Genomic DNA, 24,962 nt, shown 5'->3' with positions numbered 1-24,962 from the left:
ACATACATAGAATAAGAGATTGTAGGTGGCAATGCCTTTCCAAGAGTGTTCATCCTAACTATGAAGAGGGTGCAGCTCAACACGCCGCCTTGCGGCACGCCATTTTCGTGCACCTAAACCTTTGGGAGTGCACAACCAACTCTTACTTGAAATGTTCTCTCCGACAAGCAACTAACAAGCGTGTTTAACTTGTCACCCGGGAAACCGAATGACTTGAGGTCACTAAGGATCCCGTAACACCAAACGGTGTCGTAGGAATTCTCGAGGTCGAAAAACACAGTTACGCAGTACTGTTTATGCACGAAGGCATGCTTTATGTATAATTCAAGAAATACGAGTTGATCGTTTATGTATCGCCCCGCCCTGAAGCCTGCCTGGCAGCTCTCGAGAAGACCGTTGTACTCAAGGATGTACACGAGCCTGCGATTTATCACCTTCTCGAAAAGCTTGCACAGGCAGCTCGTCAGGGCTATAAGACGATAACTTGAGGGGGACGACGGGTCCTTTCCCTCCTTCAAAAAAAGCCACTACTATGGCCTCCCTTCAGGGGTGTGGGATGTTCCCTGAAAGCCACATTTTGTTATATAGATGTACAAGTGCTGCAAGTGTGTCTGCGTGTAGGTGTTGTATCTGTCATGTTGTCAGTCTTGGAGCTGAGGGTTTGCACGTGAAAGCAGCCCTCAGCTCATTCTGTTAAAACTCTGGGTTGTAAGAAGATGTTGACCTATTTTTATCTAGTATAGGCTTCTTTTCGGCCGTTTGTTTGTGTTTTATGAAAGTGTTTATGTAATGTGCTAATAAAGATGGTTATGGTTCGTTTCCCGAAGTCTGGTGTCGATCAGGAACGCAATCGCCCGGGCTCCGGTTGATTTGGCAGGAGGCTGGCAGGGCGATGGTGTGGAAGTTCTTGGAGACGGTGGTCGAATTGACGAACTCGAGGGGTTGGGGTTGATTAAGTGACACGAAAAGTTTATATACAGCTATTTACAGTAGGAAAACTGGGTACATGAGTAATGAAAAGAAAAACTTCAAACTTCAGCTAGACGCTAGCTCCAAGTGCGCACGAATCACTTGAGCTCCTCAACTTCCTCTGACTCTCCTATTCTCGGAGCGTACACAAACCGCTCGAGAAACGACGGCCGAGACTCCGTCTCGCCGAAAGATCCGTCTGGTTTCCCGGCACAGCGCTGTACCCTAAACTTCCGACGCGACCTTAACCTCTAGTCTAGGGGGCTCACAAATCCCAATCTAGCTTTCACGGTCGAGACTCCTTGTTCCGCCGGGAGCTGCCCAGCTGGGCGCTCAGACAAGAACCATTTCTAACGCCGAGTTCGGCCTTATAACAACTCGAGATCACACTCTCTCTGGAACGTCCCTGTAGCGTTCATACACGCGTAAGGGAGTGCCCAAATTCACGTAGACAGCTGTCACTCAGCGTGCAACGGAATATAAAATGACGCGCCGCCAACTTTGGGTCAACGGCACGCTCGCGGAGGAGCAAGTGCGCGCGACCCCGCGGGGTGAGAGCGAAAGGCGGCGACAGTGCACTGTGCCGGCCGGGGCGTGTTAACAACGGTGTCTCGCGCGGCGCGCGCTTCGACCCCAGTAATTCCACCACCTTCGCGCGTCTCGTCGATGATACTCAGAACCCGGCGGTGCCGTCTGCGTTCTTAATGGGGGATTATCTCCGTGGTATTTGGTGGGCCATACAATTCGTCTCCCGTGCGCGCCGTGACGAATTGGCCACGGCTGCGGCGTAGAGGCCACAGTGTTGAGCCCCCAGACAGAGTGGTGGGTTCTCGAGCGCAACCCGAGCGCCTGGCCGCTGAGCTCATAAGTGAACCTTATAGTGCTAAACTGGAAATGTGTTGGAAGTGTTGTGGGAGTGTGTCAGCCTGGTCTTCGAGTATATCCGCTGTTGTGCTGACCAGAGGCAGGCTGTGTGTTTGTTGTCCTTTGAGTTTGCGGATTCTTGTCCATACTTTTCGTGTGTCTGTGTAGGAGATTATTGATGTTATGAAGGAATGCCAACTCTCTCGTTTTGCCTCATGGCGCACACGTTTTCCTAACGCCTTGGCCCGTTTTAACAAAATGAGGTTACCCGATGCGGGGTACGACGAAGGATAACCCACGCCTTGTTCTGGGCCTCTCGCGCCCGCCTACAGTCCTCATTCCACCACGGCTTCCTCTGGTTGCGTGGGGCACCAGAGGCGTCGAGAATGAACTTTTCGGCGGCGTCGAGAACGTGCGCCGTGAAGTGTTAGGTAGCTTCTTCAATGTGTAGGTGTCATATGGATGTCTACTGTACTTTGGATGTCTCTGTAAATGTGTTCCAGTTAGCTCTTGCTTCATTGAACCTGTTTTGAGAAGATAGACTCAATGGGCCTTTACCTATATATGTTAGTGAGGCTGGGGAGTGGTCACTACTGTTAGGGTCCATACCCACGCCCCACTCAAGACAAGGAAAGAGAACTGTGGAGCCAATAGCCAAATCAAGATATGAGTAAGTGTTGCGTCCTATGTTATGGTATGTAGGCTGTTTCTTGTTGAAAAGGCATGCTACATAGGTTTTTAAAAACTTCTCTATCAGGCGACCTCGGTCATCCTTGCGAGAAGAGCCCCGAAGAGGATTTCGCGCATTATGGTCGCCTTTTATGATGTATGGTTCGGGCAGCAGGTCGACCAGCGCCTCAAAGTCAGACCTCGAAAGTGCAAGCTTAGCAGGAATGTAAATGGAGGATACCGTTATCAACCTATGAAATAATATTGTGCGGATGGTTACAGCCTCGAGTACGGTGTTCAGGGTGACAGGGTGGCATGCTAAGAATTTGCGGGCGATAATTGCCACACCGCCAGAAGGGTGTGTGCAGCCAACCCGGTCCTTCCTGCATACCAGGTAAGTATTCAAGAAATTTGTGTGCTTAAAATTCAAGTGTTTTCTGAATACGCATTACACATGGCTGATTAGCACGCAGAATCTCATACACGTCGTCAAGATTATTCAGCAGGCCTCTGTAGTTCCTTTGAACATTATTATCTCTTCACATTAAGATGTGTTAGAGCCACTGGAGTGCGACTATTTATGTAGGGTCTTTCGTGGCTTGGACTCTTGGAAGGGGTTTTTTAACGATCTCTGAACGTTTACACGGAGGGACCCGCTCCTTTCGCTGCAAAGCAGACAGGAAAGGCCCCACATTTATGTCTTTATCAGATTTGGAAAGGGTACACGGTGGACCGGACCCCCCGCACTTGGCACCATCCCCGGTGCTTTTTGTTGGAGCCGCTAGCGCCGATGGCGTCAGGAGCGTGACGGGTGGCACAGGCGGCGCGGCGGAGGTAGGAACTACTGCGGTTTACTCCGTCTCCATTTCCTCGGGGCCGTCGCGTGTGCTTCGGGCCAGTGGAGAGGAGAAAACAGTGGGTGCAGCAGGATCTCCACCAGATGTGGATGCCACCACAGCCGCTGCTGGCTCAGCGAGTGGTGCGGAGGCTGGATGGGGTGCCCGAGGCAACCCAGGGGGGGAGGCGGTGGGGCGGGACCAACTCCGGCTCTCGGTACCAGGTCCCCGCCAAAACCAGACGCCGCTCCACCCCCCCACCCCCTGCAAGCTGTGTCGGAGTACCTCCCCAGGGGGAAAGAGGCGAACCTGTTTCGCGCCTTTTGGAAGGTGGTGTTTTCTGTTACCTATACGTTAATGATTTTTTTCTCTACCTGAAACTTTTCACAAGCGCGAGAGTATCCTGCAAGTGGACCCTGGCAATTCGGGCAGGTGAAGCTGCTTGCAGTGCAGTTCTCGGAGAGATGATCATGCTCGGGGCATTTGGCACATGTTATTCTGCCGCGACAGGAGTTGGTACCATGCCCGAACAGCTGGCACTTGAAACAGCGCCATGGGTTCGAGATGTACGGCCGGACAGAACAACGGATGAAACCTGCGTTGACATGCTCGGGCAGTGTGCAGTAGTCAAGAGTCAGTATCACGTGTTTTGTGGCCATGTCTTTCTTTTGTATACTAATGACGCGCCTTAATGCATTCACGCCTTGGTCTTTTTGACCTTCGAGCAGATCGGTCTCTGTCTCGGTTGGAGGTCCGGCTCAGATATCACACTTGGGAGCTGTTGAGGCTGCGGTGGGGTGTGACTCTGATAACCAGGTTTGCCATGCGGGTTTCACTCATAAGAGTTGTGGATTGCTGCTGTGTGGTGACCTCAACTAAGATCTCACGAGTTCTTAGTTTTATAGCAATGTATCTCTTGCCGAGGATAGCATCAAGAAATTTGGGTACAAGGAATACTGATTGTGACGAAAGAGGCTTGGATTTGTCAGCAGATTCAACTATCAAAAAGCGGCGGTAGTGTCGGGTTTCCGGCGGTTGATGGGAGGAAGAGGTGGAAAAGATGCTTCGGTGCGAATCCTTTTCAGGATCCGATCATGGTTGGAGGGGAGTGGCCGATTTACCATATGGCATAGGAAAAAGCAGGAAGACGAGGGTACTTTCTTCGCCAGCCTTACCCTTATAGCTGAAGAGGTCTCGGAGGTTCCTGCCTGGTAGACAGACAGGGAGCCCATCCGCCGGAGCTTGACCTGGCCTCCAACGGCCACCGTTCGAGGTTTCTACCCTTCACCTTATAACATATCGTCACGGTTGATCACACCTTATGTATGGTGGCTCGGGGTCTGCAGTGTTGCCAATACCGTCACCAAGATTGCTTAAGGTGAAGCGTGCGGGGTATTACGCGGAGGTTGATGGCAAGGTTCTCTTTCGATGGCAAGTCTCTGAGAAAGGCACTTTTTTGTCGTGCATTGTGTTTTTTCTAGCAGAAATTTGGCTTGGGTGAAACAAAAATTCATCGAGGGAGTGAGTGAAACACTTTATAAATCGAGAGGTCATGGTGCCTTGGGGGAACAAGGATAAGGGGAAAAAGGGAAGGCCATATTTATTTTTATCCTAAGGGTACACATGTGCAATGATAGACACCAGAAGAGAACGGTCCAAGTTATTAGCACATGAATATAATCCCATCGCGCGGGACACGGGTGGGTTTCGCAATCTTTCGCTGATGCCGCAGTCGGCGTTACACTTATGTTCTTATGTTGAGCTCCTTGATCATCAAAATATGACGGGATCAGAAGTGCGGAAGTCACAAGCTTCCCGAACAAAATGATTGAGACCTCCAAATTTCTGCAAAAAATTATGCAAAGACAAGGTTGAAGGAAGCAAAACGCAAACAAGGGATCTCGCAAGTTTCTTTTCTTGTCCTGGTTTATGTGCTGTTTTTGTCAAAATATGCAGAAGAACCAACTAGCACAAGTTCCAAATTTAGTTTGAAGTAATTAAGGCTACAAATGCTGCTATCTTCTATGTGTCTTCAAAGAAGCAATTACACAGACGCACCAGTGCCATCTCGGGGCTGGCTTCCACCTGCTGTGCGTTTTGGTTTCACATATATGTTGAAAAAGCTGTATAATTTAATCTAACCGTACAATTTTCGGTGGAGAATTTTCGGGTCAGCCAGGTCGCTTTATCACGCTGATTGCAGTTCAACCTAAATGAGCCAACCCCAGTTTATATTCGGGTATTTTATCTCATCATGTGCATGACTCTGTTTGCGTAAGGTGGGCAACTGCTCAGCACGATAAAAGACGAGCTTGACTGGAGAAACACCCGGGAAATTCTCGCTGACCATTCGTACGTCGAGAACGTAGCAGTGCACTGATCTAGCCATATAAACGTGGAATGTGTAGTCTTGGTTTCATTTCAGTCTGGGCCCTCCCGCTACAAAGTGAAACAGTGTGGGCTCTGCTCCTTGATACGGAGGTTGCATTTATGATGCAGGTGAAATACGGAAACGTCGTTGACTTCTGGGGCGCATTGAAATGGCACAGTGGGATGAATTTTACCATATTATCTAAAACTTCGGGCAATGCCATATAACAGCTTTGGCGCTTTATACTTCGCAACCAACATTTTATGGTACGCTTAAGCTCTTTAGCACAAACGTGCTAGCTTTCGTGTTTAGGACGACCTTTTATTTCAAGACGTAATACGATAACTGTGCTCTCAAGAGTCGTACGGATGAACGAAAAGAATTGTTTCGAATACAAGCATTTCGATAAGTATCTGGGAACGGTCACATGGCCACGTTCTCGCTGCTGTTTCGTGCACTCCTTCAATTTCAGTAAGTGCAAATGGAAGTGGCATGAAGTGATATAGCCTAGAATGCCACTTCAATCTTGATGTGTGCTGCTACACTTTAAAAACTTCATTTACAAGCCGCCGCACCTTAAAATCTTGCAGCACTTCAATTACACCCTCCACAGGCTGGAGACCAAATAGGCTTAGTTGGCGCGGCGCCCCTGTCGGTGTTCCATAGAAACTCATAGAGCGGAGAACAAGATCCAGTCGCGAGCGGCGTTACCACCTAAAGATTGTCACGAAGCCAAAGACGACACAGTTGTCTTCGCGAAAAACAAGTTTATTGAAGCGAACTTGTGCTCCCCTAACAACTCAAAGAATACAGAGGCGGCGAAGCAGCAGTCAACAAACGAGCGTCGATGAGTCGAATACCGCGACATCTGCTCTACAGGCTTTTATCTTTCGGCGCGAGTGTATCTCCAACCATATATTTACGTCCACAATAGAAATAATTTGATTTACATCCAGAATAAAAAAGAAGAATGGAACATGCGGTTCGCTTGAGACACAGATTACAAAGCCGAACGCAGCAGGGCAGTAAAAAAATTGGCCGCGTATCTGCTCCTTTCGTTGCAAATGTCGTCAAAAGACGATAGTCTTTATCGACTTTCGCCAAGTAAATGCCTCCCTTCGCTTTACCGCTCACCTCTCATGTTGTTCCTCTTGCGTCGCGCTCCTCCCAAGGTAAAGACACCAAAGGTTTGCTTAAATCATTTTAAATTTCCCGCGTTCCACTGCTCCAAACCGGCTGTCTCGATGCGAACGCTGTCGTACGGCGAAGACGCGCGTTAATCGAGGCACCCTACTTCAACGTTTATAGAACCGCGTTTCCCTACTCCACGTGCGTTGCAAACAGAACGTGGAAACTATCTAGTGGAACCTTGCGTAACTGTTGCCGGTTGATTTCTTAAAATGGCGCCAGAAGCTATAGTGGCGCTGGCGAGAGCAGGCGACGGCGGAGTAAATTCTTTTTCTGCAGTTGATGAAGTATTTAATTTCGCAAAAGTCAGGCATGTTTGAATTTTTATAAAGGAGCACTGCAAATATCACTTCTGTATTGATTTGTTGTCTCATATTTACGTAATGTCTTGTTCTTCTTCAACAATGTTGATAAGTATGAACATTACACCGGACCAAGACGGGTAGATTTAGCTGTGACTATATAAGAATATTGCGCAGGCATTGTTTTGCTTTGGCCGGGTGGCTGAATCGAGTCACAGACAGACAGACGGACAGACATACAGACACACAGACATGCAGACAGACCAAAATTTCTGGGTTTAAGTAGCCCAAGAAAGACTATCGTCTTTAAAAACAAACCATAAATACACAAACCTAATACATGGCTCGGGGCATAACCCCCTCTCTAGGCATGCTTCGAACCGATGCTAAAATAAAATGATCCGAACAAAAAAGAACAACAAAAAAGGTCATCACTATGCGCAGTAATGTTTGAAGCTAACCCCGTGGACGCCTTCGGAACGCGTGCGTCATAGTGATGTGCCGGAATCACGATCGGGGACCACCTCGTAGGTATGTTGACCAACACGTCATCGATTCCGCAAGGGTGTGAAATACCGTCGCAGAAGATTCTCACTGAGTCTTCGTCGTCGCATGGGGGTCCAAACCCACATACGATCTCCAGGGTGGTACTCGGCCTATTGGCGTCGGAGATTGTAGCGTCCCGCATCCACCAGCTGGTGCTTCTTTGTGCCAACTCGAGCGGGCCGGTGGGCCTTCTCCACACGTTGAACGTATTCTTGGACATCGGCGTTGAGGTCGTCGTCTCCATCGTGCGGAAGCATGGCGTCGATTGTCCTAGACAGCCGTTTTCAGTAGAGAAACTCGAACTGTGTAATCTGCGTAGTTTCCTGGGTCACTGTGTGGTACAAAAACGTGTCATTCGGGACTACTTAACCCCAGTCATATGTTAAATGTCGACGTACATAAACAGCATATTCGCGATCGTCTTGTTCAGACGTTCCGTGAGTCCGTTCGTTTGGGGTGGTACGCCGTCGTTCTTTGGTGATCCGTGTTGCTGTAGCGTAAGATTCCTTGCATAAGCTCCGCAGCGAAGACCGTTCGCGGCGCGTGATTAGGACTTCAGGGGCTCTATGACGCAGCACAATTTGGTTTATGAAGACCTTTGTGACTTCTTGTGCATTACCCATCGGAAGGGCGGCCGTCTCTACGTAGCTTGTCATTCGAGAGCGATCTGGGCAGTCGAAAGCATCGCCACGACGCTGAATCCTCTTTGTAACTCCCGATCAACTGCTCGGAGCTCACGGCAGCCTGCGCACTACAGTGGTGTTGTACGATCAACGAGTCGACACGTGGCAAGTGTGTGAACCCCGCCGGGAGATCAGCTGGCTGCGTGTTCCTCGGGAAAACCAGAATGATCTGCGCATCTGCCAATACATACGGATGGCAAGACCATCCCTCTGCACATTCGAGAGCGGTATGGGCGGCCGAAAGCATTGCCGGAACGCTGAATCCTCTTTGTAATTACAGGTACGTGCAAACAATTGTAATTGGATTGCACACAGAGTTGCCTATGGGCTCCTAGATCGCTTCGCAAATTTCTGACGCGATTTCTGTTTTCTTGCCAAGTGTTTATATTGGAATTTGTCCACAATCTGGCTCATCATGGCCAGTGATGCAAATCCAATCACAGTGATTAGCCAGTCATTGGCGGAAAAGCCACCTGGGTTTGTAAAGAACTGGCTAAAGCCTTAGTGGATTTGGCCTCTCGCCTTGAACAGGTCACCACTTGTATAAGGGCAGACATACAGTCCGTTGCCGCGGACTACAAGGCTTCCCACACTGAAATGCAGGATTTGGTGAAATCCGTGACGGATACGAGCGTGAAGCTTGAACAATTTAAGACTGACGTTCAAAATGTGTGTCGCGACGTCTCGGCAGTCAAACAGAATGAGCTAGAAGATCGTGCTGATGCGAAGCAGCTGAAAGTACAACTTAGCGAGATGCGGCAAGAGATAATGCTGTGACGGGGATGTTCGGCTATGTACTGAGCCGACGGGTATGCGTCAGTGTCTGTGCTAGAGAGAGGGTCTGATGAGAGCTCAGCAGCTAGAAGAGGAAGTCGACGACGATCGCTCTCGACTTGGTTCGTGCGTGAATCTGGACACTCTGCTCTGGCTTCCTCTTGTAAATACCTTGGGTAATGCAATACCGTCCCTGTAACATGTTTGGTGTGAGGTGCGGGGTACCACACGCACAGCACGGAGCTCCGCAGCGGACGGCAACTTCCCCGGCCAACGATGGCGCCCGAGGGAGCTACCGCGACTGCATCCCCATTCATTGTTATCGCCCAGCAGCGTTACCCGGGCACGTTCAGCGGCACAGATGATGTTGACCTTGAAGACTAGCTGAAGACGTATGAGCGCATTAGCGCTCATAACAGGTGGGATCCAACCATCATGCTTGCGAACGTGGATAACTCTCTGAGGGGAGCGGCAGGACTTGGTTTTGAACTAACGAAGAGACGGTAACAAGTTGGGACGAATGTAAATCCAAGCTGCGCGAGCGGTTCGGGAACCCTCTAGACCGTCAAACTGCCGCGAAGAAGGCACTGGCTTCCCGTGTACAGACCCCTACCGAGCCTTATGTGGCGGACATTCTGGACGTGCTATCCTTGTGCCAGAAAGCTGACGACCAAATGACGGAAGCGGACAAAGTCGGGCATATTCTCAAAGGAATAGCGGACGACGCTTTAAATTTACTCATGTGCAAGGACTGCACAGCCGTGCAATCAGTCATCAAGGAATGTCGCCGGTTTAAGCAGGCAAAAGGACGTCGCCTCACTACTAATGTTACCCGACTTCCAAACACAGCTCCAACGTCGTCGTGCGAGGATCGTTGTCTTTCCGAACACCGACCCCCGGAGACTGACATGAGCCCAGCTACGACTGGAAGTCTGACCAGGCTTACAAGACGAGAGCTCGAGGCTATGGCCCCCACGACGCTTTCCCAATCGGAAACGTGCCTTCCGTCCATCCCTCTGATCCAAGCAGTCGTTTGGGAAGAAGTAGCCAAGCTCGTCTTTCAGCCGGTTTGCGGTGTGAGAGGCCCAGGCGTTCACGCACCTCACCTTTCCTCGAGATACGGCGGCCTCAATGAATACCAACCGTCCACCTATCGTAGCCGCTACCTTTCGGAATGGAGGACACCCGACGACAAGCCGATTTGCTTCCACTGCCGCCGAGTCGGGCATGTTGCACGGTACTGCCAGAGGCATTCACCATTCTCATTCCGGCAAGACCTTTCCAGCTACACGCACCGTGATCAGATGCCTAGTCGCTTTACTCCACCGCCTCCGCCGCAACTAGTAGACGTCAACGCTCCGTTCCGCCGATACAGCCGATCGCCGCCATCCCAGCGCCGTCAGTCCTGTTCGCCACAGCCCTGGCGTCCACTCTCGCTGACGCCGTATAACAACTCTCGTCCGGAAAACTAAATGATGCAGCTTTCAGAGGTGATGCTGCATGTCCGACGACCACCGAAAATCCTCTGTTGACGCTTTATACACAAAAAATTTACTGGAGATTCATGTTGACGATGTTGCCATTACCGCCTTGATGGACACGGGTGCACATATATCTGTTATGAATTGGGAGCTTCGCCGGCGCCTTCGCAAGGTGCTTACGCCCCCAACTTAACGTGTTGTACGAGTCGCTCATGGAAGTACGCCCACTGTCGCCGGGATGTGTGCAGCGCGTGTTACTATAGCTGGCCGACAAACCGTCGTGTTGTTTACTGTGGTAGACCAATGCACTCACGAAGTTATTGTTGGCCTCGATTTTCTCGCGGACCATTCAGCACTCATTGGTTGTTCGTCTGGAGTCCTTCACTTAGAGCTGCCTTCTTATCACGGCCACGACGATGTCCGCAGGCAGCACTTCTGTACCTCAGCCGAAGTTCGTTTACCGCCCCTAACCACTACACTCGTGTCCTTGCAACTGTCCCCCCTTGTCCCTGATGGTGATTACCTCGCTTCGCCTCTTTCTGACGCACTCTTCGCGCGTAATGTGATGACGCCGCATGCTGTCGTAACGGTTTTGCATGGTGGCGTCCGACTGCCGTTCACCAATTTTGGCTATACACCGCAGGTTATCCCAAAGGGAATGTCGCTAGCTACACTGTGTACAATTTCACAGTGCGAGGTGAATGCATTAGCCGATGTCACTGGCCTAGACTGTCAGCGCGAGGCCAAGCCCGCTTCACCCTCTGCCGCTCGATCTCGAACCCATGATAGCCTCTGATCTGCCAACTATACACGCAAGGAAACTTCGCGATTTATTGTCATCGTTTAGAAGTACTGTTCCCACAGTGAAGATATTTCGCGACCCGGCCGTAAGCATCGTCTAGAGTCCACGACACCTCACTGCAGAGACGCCAAAACAAGGTTGAACACTTTGACCGCCGAGCAGATGCATATGTTGATCGTGGCCCGTATGTGCACTATGGGCTTGTCGTTTTACTTGAAAAAAGACTTTCCGTTACGCACAGGCCTATTAGCTTTCTCGTAGAAGCGACGCCCACTTCACATTTCAGATTTCCTGTCTTGCACGGCTCACAGGTCCCAAGAAATCTTCGGACGTCGGCGTAAACATTGGGCCAATAAAAATCCCAGAGAATTCTTTTAGTTGTTTTTAGGAAGCGATGATGACCTGGTACTCCTTCATGAGCCTTCTTCATAACCACGTTTCTGAAATGATCTGGAATAAAAAGTTGTTGAATGAAACGGCTGGATGGTAAAGCGTACCGACGGTACAACAGCCCCTTTTGCCAAACAAACTTGCAGGGGTTCTCTTTATCGGAAGAGGACTCTGCCGACGCCATCTTAATGCAGTTGTCTAGCGTCTTGTCCACCTGCTGCTGTTGGCGCATCTCATTTGTTGTAACACCGGCGAACATGATGGGACTTGCTGGCCGGTTATTCTGTACCTTGTGATGATATGTGGCTGGTGTTCTCGTCGGCTAAAGGAAGATGTGCTTTACCACCGAGCACCGCTGGTGTCGCTGGATGTCTTGGTTGCTGTGGCTTCCATGCAGGGATAGGACTGTTCGGGTCCCTAACGTTTGGTACGTTTCCAAGTGTAAGGTCGTGCAGGGGTTCAGTCATGCATTTGGCCAGGACTTTTCCAGTGAAGTATGGCGTATCAGCGTGGATGGAAGCCTCTTTAAGTCTCCTTGGGGTATTGTACACAAAACGAACGGTTGATGCACGGCCTGTAAGGCAACTCAGGGACGAGCTCTCGTCGCACGACGACGGCCTTGCTGCCGGTGTCTCTCAGAACAAAAACTTGTTGACCGTCGATGTCACCTGTTACAACTGGCATACGCCCTGCAACACTTTTCGTTTGGAGCTGGCGTTGCTTTTTATGCTGGGAACGTGATAATTCCAATGTGCCTTTATTCCCGCGGTTCTGTTGCGGTTTGTCGTGACCCTTGTCAATAGCGCATGCCGACACCTGCTCTTTATCAGGAGGCTTAGAGCCACAGCTGTCTGCGGGATGCCCTGGTTTTCCGCAGCTTTCTTAGTGGATGTTCAGGCCTACTACTCTGCAGTTTTGCGCGCTGTGCCCCGTTTTTCCACATAAAAAGCAGGTGGGAGCTCTTGTGGAAGAAAGGAGTACGAAGCTGCCATAAAAAGAAAGAATTACTCTATTTACATCAGAGCGCTATGAACGTACACCGTTTTCAATCGTCTTCTTCCTTCTCTTCTGTCAGCTCATAGCTTTTCCTGTGAATCATCCTCTTCTTCATAAATACACAGCATCCTGCCCACCCCGACAAAGAGTGCAGTTAGCCAGCTCCGAACGTTGATCCGTCATTACAGCCTTTCACCCGATTGCCCCACCACTCTTGAACTTATTTAACTCGCTTGTGGTTTCGTGAGACAGATACGCCATCATCTGACCTGTTCCGTGATGGGTAAATGGCGCTCCATCGCGGCTAGCCCCATATTCTTTGGTGTTTGGATGATAACGTCCTCCATTGAGTTTTTCACTGCTCCAATCTTGGACCACTCTTTGTGGGGAGCGTTTGTGCCGGAAACTCTTAGATTCTACCTTTGAAGATGATGTAGCTTGGTGCCGGTGTATTCTTGCAAGGTTGTTACGTTTTGACCTAAGCCCTGTGAATTTTGTTGTTCGCTCTTGGTACTCATGACTCTGAGGATAGTGTCGGAGTCTCTTGCAAGCTTGATACCGTTTTCGGGGAGTTGCTCCACCGCTGTCGTCACCTTTCCAGTGTTTGGAAGATACGCTCATTTTCTTTTGGTCATCTGGTGCTTTTGCTTGAGAAATCTCTAAACTGTCAAGAGGCCACAATGGCTCAAGAACTTCGCCCGCAGCCTTGTACTTGGTTCTCACTCGCAACACGCAGACATCCGATGCAACCAGCGATGATCTGAGTATAGACAAGGGCCCGTGAAACATCCAACCGAAGATTGAGTTAAGTGCTACTAGACAGTTGTTCCTGGGGTGTCGACGCAATTCTCCTGTCATGACTTTCCAAAGGTGGTCGGCTCCAATCAGAAGACTAATCCCAGGTACAGAATCTATGCCCGGCCAGAGAAGTTTGTCCGCAATTGGCTCACCACTGGTTTCGATCGAAGTAACAAAGTCACTCTCCGTGGGTACTTTCACTATGTCATGGCAAATGAAGGGAACTTCAATTGCCTCTATAGGGAACACATCGTCGCTGTACTGACTCCGTAAGAACACTTGCACAATACGGCATTTTTATTTCGGTGAATTACCGTTGCCGAACGCGTGAAGCTGCAGGCTTGTCTTCCCAAGCTCTCCAAGGCGGAGGTTACGGGAGTCATCTTCGCGTATGAAGGAGCGCTGACTCCCGCCATCCACTACGCCACGGATGTACGCGCATTGTTCAGTTCCTGTAATCCAGAGCCTGTACGTCTGCAGCAGTAAATCCGGGTCGACAAGGGGACGAGTTTGGCAGTTCAGGTTGCTAGTGTCCGATCTCCGTATTCTGTATGCTGCGCTGCGTTGCCAGCCAGGATAGCACACCAATGTCACATGTCTGAAAGTGCAGTTCCCGCCTTTGACGTCAAGGACGCAATCTCTAGAAAGATGCCCTGTCCTGGTGCAACGAAAACAACGCCTTTCGGCTGCCAATCTTCGCAAGGTATCCTGATGGCTGTTGCTTCTATCACACAGTTCCGTAGAATGATTGCCTGAGCCACAAAATAGACACTTTTGCTTGTATGAGAGGGTAGAGGTAAGCGCAGCTGCCCTTGGGGGAATGTCCAAACTTTCTCTTGCCTCGTTTACTATGGTGTGAGCTCACTCCTTTCTGATTGCTATCGCACTTCTCTCTCTACAGTCCACTTCAATCTGGAGATGCGCCAAAAGGGCATCAATCTCGCCATCAAAAGACGTGGACGATGACGTTGTTCCTTCTACGGACGACGCGTCCCCTGAGGTACTTGAACTCTGCAGAGTATGGGCCATTTGCCAGTGGTAAGCAAGGACAATATCCGACGGTAAAGATCTCAGAAGAATGTCCGTCATCATAGCAGAATACGTCGCTGAAGAAATCTTCAATGCAGCCAGTCCCCGCACGTGACATTGCACGTGGTCCAGGAGTCGCCAAAGTTCGTCGATATCGTTAAAGGACACTACCGAAGAAAGCCATCGAAGGTGTCCCAGATGTTCTTGCACGATTCGGCGGGTGTCCCCGAAGCGCCGAGAAAGAATTTCCACGGCGTCATCGTAGCAGTCCTCCGTCGCTTGCAGTCCAGCGATAGAATCAGCTTCTGGGCCACTCAGAAGAAACCGAAGATACTGAAACTTTGCTCCTTTGGTTAGACAATGGTTGTGATGCACGGAGGCTTGATACTGCGTCCAGAAGCTGAGCCACTGGCACAACTCGCCGCTGAACGTTTGCAGCTGTAGAGTGGGGAGCTTCACCGAGATTTATGGCGATGACACTCATTACAATGAGGATGATCTACCGGTAGAGGCGCTTGGTCTGTCGACTCTGCCAGCCTTGTCCACTGCGCAGTGTTGCCTCCTTAGGCTTTAGCTGGCCCAGCATTCCTTTGGCGGCGTCCTCGTATTTCATCACCGTGACAAACTCTGCCGCAAACTCTTCTTCCGGTATTAATATTTCAAGCTCTGCGTTCAGCTTGCTCACCTCTTCATTGTTGAAATGCAGCCGTTCTGTGAGTGCGCCCAAGGTCTCCAAATCGGCAGTGTCCAAAACGGCCTTGGCTTCATTGATAAGCCGTGTGCTCTGCTGCTGCCGGGCCGTTCTATTTTCTTTTAGCTTGAGCATGCTATACCGCAGGCTCGGTATACTTGTAGCAAAGTTGCCGCTTTCACTCAGCTTGGTCCCTGATCCGTCGGCTTGGTGGCCCCGACCTCTTCTTTCCCGGGTTTCCAGGCACCATAAGATGTGGAAGAAAGGAGTACGAAGCCGCCATAAAAAGAAAGAATTACTCTATTTACATCAGACCGCTAGGAACGTACACGGTTTTCGATCGTCGTCTTCTTCTTTCTCTTCTGTCGGCTCATAGCTTTTCCTGTGAATCATCCTCTTCTTCATAACTATACAACAGCTCTTTTGGTAGGAAGGTCTGCTTGCGACTCTTTTCGTTCATACCTGGTCTTTCCCAAGTTTGTGAGAGGTTGTGCTTCAAGGAAGCGATCGCAAGCTTCGGCCATTTCTTTGGTCGACTTGCAGTCCCTTTCTCTAATTAAAATTGCCAGCTGGGACGAGCAACACTTGGAAAATTGCTCCGCGATCATCTTGTCGCGTACCGCTTCGAACGTCTTGGGAACCCCAGACGTTTCCAGCCATCGGTCAAAATAACCGGAAAGTCGCGTCGTGAACAGAGTTCCGGTTTCGCAGTCCTCAGCTTTCGCCTGGCGGAATTTGTCATTTTACCCTTGAGGGGTAAAACGAAACCACTGAAGGAGCGCCAGCTTGACTTTTCGGTAGTCCAGAGGATCTTCTGGCGTCATCCTCCCGATGACGGAGAGCACGACTCCGGTGAGGCATGTGCTCAACCCGACGGCCCACTTATCTTCCGGCCAATTTTGAGCAGCAGCGGCCCCCTCGGACCTTAGGAGGTATGCGTGCAGGTCATCTCTGCAAGCATCAAATGGGTGGATAAGGTTATGCGGGCCCATCGACATGACAGGCAGAGGGTTAGGTTGGGCTGCCACGGAGCCTTCAGCTTGTGGGCTGTTTTGCGCGCCTTCCTGTAGCCTTAAGCTGAGCCTCAGACTCTCCTGCTTTGCGCGTTCCAGCTCTGCTGCGGCCTTCAGAGCTTCCCGTTCTGCCGCCCTCTCATCGCGCAACAAAGCCTGCTCCGACTTAACCCATTCCCGCAGCTGTGCATCGCGGAGTCCCAGCTCCTCTCCACTGGCCACTAAGTTTTCCACCTCCATGTCGGTTCTCTGTCACCACGCCTGTAGACAACCCTCGTGACCTCTTCGAGATGTTATTGAAGAGGTCCTGTCGCGGACGCCAATTGTGATGATCTCAGTGTTCGGTGGTGGGAACCTCAAGACGCGTACGCAAGATCAAAGACGACAGAGGCGACAACACGAAGGTGAAGCGTAGATGCAATATATTGCAGAGAGTGGGTAAGCTGGGATGCGCAGAACGGGACGGAAAAGAAATAACAAAATTGAGAAAGAAAAGAATGAAACACAAACGGAGAGGAAAGCGTGGATAAGTCCTTCCCTGTCACAGTTTCTTGGCGATTTGTGAGACGTAGCACAAGCGTGAAGCAAAACAAAACAGTCTCACTTATGCAGTCCGTATAGACTCGGTCGCGAGTGGCTCGATGGCTCCACGCTGACCGGGACGGAAGCCGAAGCTGCCAGGCGCAGCAAGAACGGCAGGAGAGGGATCCCGGCGCTGTTGTCCGATGCAGTAATGGATCCGGCTGGTGACCAGGAGGTACCTGGCGATGTCCCGGTGCGGTCGCACGGCCGCCGTCGATGGGTGTATTCGCAGCTGATGCAGGCGCACCCCCAACGCTCGTTCGCCCAAGAGCCCGGTCGAGTTCCTCCCCCGTTTCCTCTTCTCTGGAGGGGCATACCCATTAGCTAGTGATTGCCCTCGTCTCCACCCGCTGCTATCTTTTCTGCGCCGGTTTCCTTCCTGGAGCTCATCACAGGGCACATAGGTCGACGTCCACCGCTGTAATTGAATTAAACTTTGCACAATATTGACACGGCCTTGGTAGTTTTTTTGGTCCTAAAGAAGGCATTCAATACTGTGGATCCCGCTATATTATTAGACAGCTTGCGAATCGTTGGGTACAGCAATTCCGCGTATGACCTATTTTTTAGTTACTTTTCTGGCAGAAAGCAATACGTTTCACTTGAAAACTACAAGACCTCCCTCTCGGCTATTAATATTGGAATCCCACAAGAGTCAGTGCTGGGGCCAAATTTCGTTTTCTCTTTACACAAACAATTTTCCCAGCATACTATCATGCTCTCAGGCTATATCTTACGCCGCTAATACTGCAATTATGTTTAGAGAGAAAACGATAGCCAAGGCGGAAGATATTGGTAATTTATAATTAAGGCGCATTTCTTATTGGTCCAATAGTAATAAACGAACAACAAACGGAACCAAAACAAAATATATTGTCTTTCAATCGAAACCGAGGTCTGCAACAGATACATCCCCTAAAATTTTCGTATACAACTGCGAACTGGAACAAGTAGACTGCATTAAATACCTTGGCGTCAAAATGGATTCGCAATTGAATTGGAAAGCCCACATTGAAAGCGTTTGTTTGAAACTTGCCTCTATATGCTTCATATTGCTAAGAACTAGAACCCATTTTAGCGGTACTATAATTAAACAAATTTACTTTACCCTGTTCCACTGTCACCTAACTTACTGCTGCAAATCATGGGCATTTACATATAAACCACATCTGGAAGCTCTGGCTCGAATGCAGAAACGTGCTTTGCGCACCATAACTTTCTCACCATGGTGTGAATCAAAAGCCCCACTATTTTGCGACGTACAGATTCTTCTCTTGGCACTCACAGCTGAAATTAAAGTTGGAATCACAATAAATAAGGTGATACACAACAACTACCCAATGCCAGTAGACCTGCTCACAATTCCCACCAGAAATACTCGCCATGCAAACCATGGGAACTTTAACCTACCAACCGCTAGATGTACACACGGCTAAAGACTCATACAATACTGCGACGCCAAAATATGGAACACGATTCCACTTGCAAATAAAGTATCGAGTAATTTTGTGTTTACAGTAAAAAGATTTTTTCACTGTAAACTTTAAAAACTGATTGCTTTTCCAATATGTGAATCTGCGAAATATACAAAGTATTTCCTATCATTGCAGTGTACAGCTTGCTATTCAGTGCTGTGCTTTTGTGTATATGTAATACATGTATCCAGTGAGCGATATGTATGCCCAAACAGAGAATATGCTCGTCTGTACACAAATAAACCAGCATATTCACGTGCAATTTCATGTTTACTTGGGAACCATTTATCCAGTAGTTGATGTGTCTGCTCACACAGATATATGCGTACGTATACGCAGATACTGGCATATATTCATGTACACTTTTATGTATGCATGGGCAAATTTAAGCATCTGTGATTACATAGATGAGTGCACTGTGTATATGTGTATATATATGTATATGTATATATGTTATATGTGTGTATGTATGTATATATATATATCTCTGCAGAATGAATTTATGTGTGCCTATGTGTATCTGTACATATATGCTGATGTTTGGTTACTCGCTTTAAATTTATTAGCGTAAATCTTGTGTTGATGTTTTTTTGCTGCAAACGCATTTATATATGAGCCTCCACTAGCTTCTGCTATTGGCCCAACATTTTTTGGCCTGTTTATGTACCATTGCAACAAAATAATCTCAAACTCAAACCCAAACTCATGTAGTCTGTCGCTACGGCAATCCGTTTGTTCTCGGATGGTGATCTAGGGAACGGGCCCAGAAGGTCCATTCGAATCTGTTGGAAGGTTCTCGACGGGACGGCGATTGGCTGCAGAAGTGCGGCGGGTCTTGTGGGGGGCGTTGTTCGTCTCTGGCAGTAACGGCAGCTCCGGACGTAGTGGGCGACGTCAGCGATAAGGCGGGGCCAGTAGTACCTCGCCTTGATTTTTCCAATAGTACGAGTTGTGCCGAGATGTCCGGAAGAGGGGTCGTCGTGGCACGCTTGCAAAATTTCGTCACAAAGTTCCGCGGGGATGACAAGAAGGTAATTTGTTCTCATTCCGGGGCTGAGATACGGGGACGGAGTTTTTTTGGCTGAATGATGGTAAGTTCCGTTTGAGCGCTTTAGGCACGGCGAAGTTGCGTCCTTCGAGGTAGCCTATTATGACTCGTAAGTAGGGGTCAGCGCACTGCTGGGCGGCAAGGTCGCTATCCGTCACGACTCTGAAGAACGCGCTGTCTTCATCGGAGTCTTGTGGTAGTTGGTAGACGGGGGCGCGGGACAGGCAATCGACGTCGGATTGTTTCCTGCCAGATCTATAGACGACTGTAATGTCGAACTCTTGCAGGCGCAAGCTCCACCGCCCAAGACAGCAAGAGGGGTCCTTCAAATTGCCAAGCTAACACAGCGCATGGTGGTATGTCAGAACATTGAACGGTCTACTATGCACGCCGTGGAAATTTCATGGGCGAAATTTTGAAATGGCCCGTATAATTGGGAGGCACTCTTTCTTGGAGGCTGAGTAGTTTTTCTCCTCCTTCGACATACCACGGCTGCCAAAGGCGGTTACCTTTTCGCACCCGCTTTGCTTTTGAATGAGGACGGCACCCAACCCTACATCACTGGCGTTCGTGTGAATCTCCATTTCGGCGTTTGCGTTGAAATGAGCGAGCATGGGTGGTTGTTGCAGTCGGTGTTGTAGCTCGCAGAATACTTTTCCTTGGGCGTTTTTCTATCTGAAAGGGGTGCTATCTTTTGTGGAACACGTTAGTGGCCCCGCAATGCCTTCGAAATTTGCGTCGCAGCACGGGTAGTATGCGTACAGTCCCAGAAATCTTTACATGCCCTTTTTGTCTGTCGGTCTTTGGAAGCTCGCTGTGGCTAAAGCCTTCGCTGAGTCAGGGAGGACAACCACGGCGTTGACGACGTGGCCCAAAAAACCGAGTTCCTCGTACGCAAAGCGACACTTTTCGTACTTGAGCGTCAACCCCGACGTGCGAATAGCCTCGAGTACAGACTCAAATCTTGCAAGGTGTTCATCGACGTTTCGGGCGAATACGACAACGTCTAGATTTATACAAGACAGGTTTGCCACTTCAGGCCATCTAGCACGATGTCCATGACTCTTTGATAGGTTGCTGTTGCCGTGCACAGACCGAACGGCATCACCTTGAACTCGTGAAGGCCGTCCGGGGTAATGAATGCACTCTTCTCTCGGTATCTCTCGTCCACTTCTATTTGCCAGTAGCCGGTCTTTAGATCCATCGATGAGAAGTACTTCGCGTGGCAGAGCAGGTCGAAGCCATCGTCGGTTCTAGGAAGTGGGTACACATCCTTCTTGGTGATTTTGTTCAGTCGTCGGTATTCAACGCAGAACCTTAATGTGCCATTTTCTTTCTTCGCCAGTACAACCGGTGCAGCCCAGTGGCTTTCCGATGGTTGTATAATGTAGTCGCTGCGCATGTCTTCCATTCGTGTACGGACTGGTTCCCGCTCGTGCGAAGACACGCGGTACGGTGACTGTCGGGTATGTCGGGCTTCATCTTCGAATATTATTCGATGCTTCGTCAGTGGTGTCACACGCAATTTGGAGTTCGGCGAAAAACATTTGCTGTAATGACGCAGCAAAGTCAATAATTTGTTCCGTGTTTCTTGGGGTAGCGTCGGCTTTACGTCCAAGGGATGCGGAAGCTTGGAGGTATCTTCGGAAGCTCGTTGAAAGTAGGCGACCGCGATCACGTCACTTGCTTCGTACGTTTTCTCGGAGAACGGAGTTGCAGTTCTCTTGTTTAAACGCTGGTACTCCTCGGCGAAATTAGTGACCAGAACGTGGGATTGGCGTTGCCTAAAGAGGGCAATGCCTCTTGCGACGGAGACATCGCGGCAGAGAAGCAGCATTTGGTAACTCTCTACGCTAGCGTCGACGTCAGGAACAGCACCTTCCCAGTACACCACCATAATCAAGCTTGCGCGGGGTGGCAGTGAGACAATGATCATCGGCAATCCTTACGGCGGCACGGTATTCGGGGTTCGGTTCATTCGTCATGGAGGTATCGGGGAAAAAGTTACTGTCTTGGTCTGCAGAACCATTATTGCACCGTTGTCCGTCAAAACGTCTGTTCCAAAAATTACGTCACTGGAGCAGTAAGGCAAAATAACGAACGCAGCAGGGTACGTCGTGCCGTCTTTGGCGACGCGTGATGTGCACGTTTTACTTGGCGTTACGAGATGACCTCGTGCTGTGCGTACGTGCGGACCGTCCCATGTGGTCGTAAATTTTGTCAGCTTAGACGCGAAAGATCCGCTTATCACCGAGTAGACCGTTCCTCTGTCTATGATGGCGACTACATCAAAGCCGTCGATGGACAATTGGACGTCGGACGCCACCTTCCTTAAGTTCCGGGTTCGTCGGGGTGTCGTATTTCGGCTTGTGCGTCTTGGCGGTTCACCACTATGCGTCGTCGTTATCGTCGGCTTCTCAGCGACAGGCTTGGTCATGTCGGTTACGCGTCGGCCCGTGTGGCTGTCGTCGTGTGCGGGAGGGATGTGAGTGTTCGATCCGGTCGTCAGGCAGAGGCAGGTCGTGTATCACGGTGTTCGGTTCGTCTTTGTGTCGTTGGAGGGTTTTTGTTTTTCCACCGTTCTACAAGTTCACCTCCAGAAGTTGCTGCTTTTAGTTTCCCCCGCGTTGGGTGGGAGACCTTCCACGTGTGAACTTAGCATTGCTACGTTGGTTCGGCGACTGGTATCGGTAGGGCGACGGTGAACGGTTTTAACGGGCTGGTCCACGGCTGGTGTTGAACAGGTATTCTTCGATCTCCGATGGGCGCTGGCCGGGTCGGGGGCGGGGTGCCTTGAGGGAGAACCCTCGCAAACCGAGCCTGTTGTAGGGGCAGCGACGGTAGATGTGGTCGGCCTCTCCACAGTGGTAGCACAGCAGATGATTTTTGGGGGTTTACCGTACGTCCGTCTTCCTGGGCGTCGGGTTTTGGCTCCAGGGGGTCCTGCGGGCGACAGTGGACGGTGGTACGGCGGGGCTTCTTGCCGACAGGTTGGAGCAGGGCGGGTTCGACGAACAGCTGTAGAGTAGGTCATGGCTTGTGGTTCGCGGGCTGCTTCAGACGGCGTTGAAGTTCCCAGCGCGTTTTAGACTTCTTCTCGGATTACGTCGGTCAGGGATTCGACTTGGGGTTGCGTCGTGGTTGTGAAAATTTTCCTGAGTTCTTCGCGAACGACGGCGCGAAGCGTTTCCCGTAATTCTTCCGACGCGGATCCAGGCATGTTGACGGGGTTCGCCGGACAGGGGTTGAGTGGTCGATCGTACTGCCTCGAACGCATGTGCAGGGTTCTCTCGATCAGCGAAGCCTCATTAAGGAATTCAGCGACGTTGTTGGGGGGTTGCGAATGAGTCCAGTGAAGAGCCCTTTAACTCCCGGAATGAGAAATCGCACATGCTTCTCTTCTGCCATTCAGAGGTAAGCTCGTCGGAACAGCATTATCAGCTCCTCACGAACACTACGATGCTTTCGTTGGGGTGTTGCATTCCAGTCAGCAGCACTAGCTCAGCATGTTCTCTACGCACGACAGTTGTAACCATTTTCAAAAGTTTCGTTTTGAACATGCTCTGCGATGTTAGCGAGGTGTTGTGATTTTCCAACCAGACTCGAGCGGAGGCTTCGAGGTAGACAAACGCTTGCCTTATTGTTTCTTCATGATCCCACCGGTTAAAAATTCGAACGCGCTCTGCCTTTTGTAGCCACTCTTCCGGGTCTTTACCAGGGGATCCTCGGAATGATGGGGACTCCCGAGGCTGCAGAGAACGACGGCCAGATCAGCTTGGTTGACCATGGTGCTGGTCGCAACGGCTTGCTTCTCCAGTTTCTCGGGGAGTATGCCGAGCTCGGGTGAAAGGCCTTGCTGTCGGCGACTTGCACAAGTGGGGCTTGCTTGGCGACTTACACACGGTTTAGTGTGCATGTGCCCAGCACCACCACCAGATGTCCGGAAGCCAAAGGCGACGCAGTTGTCTTGAAAGAAAAACGTTTATTGGAGCGAACTTATGCTCCCCTAACAACTCAAAGAATACCAAGGCGGCGAAGCAGCAGTAAACAAAGTGACGTGCGCAAGCGAGCTTGGGCGAGTTGAATACCACGGCGTCTGCTATGCGGGCTTTTATCTTTCGGCGCGAGTGTTTCTCGAACCGTCGATTTACATCCAGAACATTGTATATCAAAGAAGATTTTTCCAGGCCAGTGACGTTAGGGCGAATCACTTTACTTACTGAATGAACTAACCCGTGCGGAATAAAAATAAAAAATGGAACATCTGCTTCGCTTGGGACACAGATAACACAACAGGGCACAGCCGGGTAGTAAATAAAAACCATAAATGAACAAACCCTCTCCACCACTGCGTCGTCTTTGGCTTCGCGCCAATATATTCTTACACCTTGCCCGAAACAAACCCACGGTTGCAACGTGCGGCCGGTGGAGATCCCGAAACCTATGCGGCAGCGCAGGAGGGAAGGAAAAACACGTTTGCACCCCACAATGACAACAGCCAAACTCGGTTCGATTCGTGTTCGACACCCTGGTAACAATAGGTTACAGAAAAGAATCGAACACATCCAAAAACATGTATACAAGACCTATCCCACGGAAAAATCTGGCACCTTCTTTATACCGTCACACTGTCACATTGAAAACGGTGACAATATAGTTGCACAGTCTGCAGCAATATGAACGGACTAGCTTTACCAGCGGGAATGAAACTGCTTGCGTGGTACTTCTACCATCGCTGGCTAAAAATGTGAGAAAAGTTAATGTTGAAGATTTAAGTGCAACTTTGATGTGCTTTAATTGCATGCCATTTACTCTACAACTTCAGCTGCTGTAAAAAATGAATTCCAGGCGCACTTCCCTTCTTCTAAGCGGTTCCAGAAACAAGTGTGTAAATGAAAATTCTGTATAGTCTTAAGCTAACTTTTGGAGAGCTTTTAACCTTTCGAAATCACTATACTTCTTCAACAAAGAGCATTTACGTTTCATAATGAATAAACTCTTCCAGGAAGAACCGAATATGATCATCATCTTCAGCCCAACTACGCCCACTAAGGGCGAAGATCTCCCATTGATCTCCAATTATCCCGGCTCATATATTCCGGTACCGAGAGCATATATTGCAGTCATGAAAGGCAGAAATAATGAGCCATATTTTTTATGTCAGAGCTGGGTCTTGTCTTGTAGCATAAAAACACGAAGTGCGTTTATAATGTGGTGAACTACGACATTTTAACACCCGCAACCAGCATCCAGAAAAACACCCGAAATAATAGCTTTTGCTCTCTTTGTATGCGCAAATTTGTCCTGATTAATCACTGGCTTGTGACAGTTAACGCCGTATTTGCTTCAGGTAGCGCCAAAACGCGTTTTTTTTCGTCAACTGTTTGCTGGAAAGGAGATGTATCAAAGTTGACTATGTAGGCGTTTTAGTAATCGTGATACTACCATTCAGGGT

The sequence above is a fragment of the Haemaphysalis longicornis genome, unplaced genomic scaffold, assembly GCF_048455015.1.
Source record: "Haemaphysalis longicornis isolate Haplotype H1 unplaced genomic scaffold, Haemaphysalis longicornis Haplotype H1 scaffold_2, whole genome shotgun sequence".
Classification (NCBI taxonomy): Eukaryota; Metazoa; Arthropoda; class Arachnida; order Ixodida; family Ixodidae; genus Haemaphysalis; species Haemaphysalis longicornis.
This window is presented reverse-complemented; position numbering follows the sequence as displayed.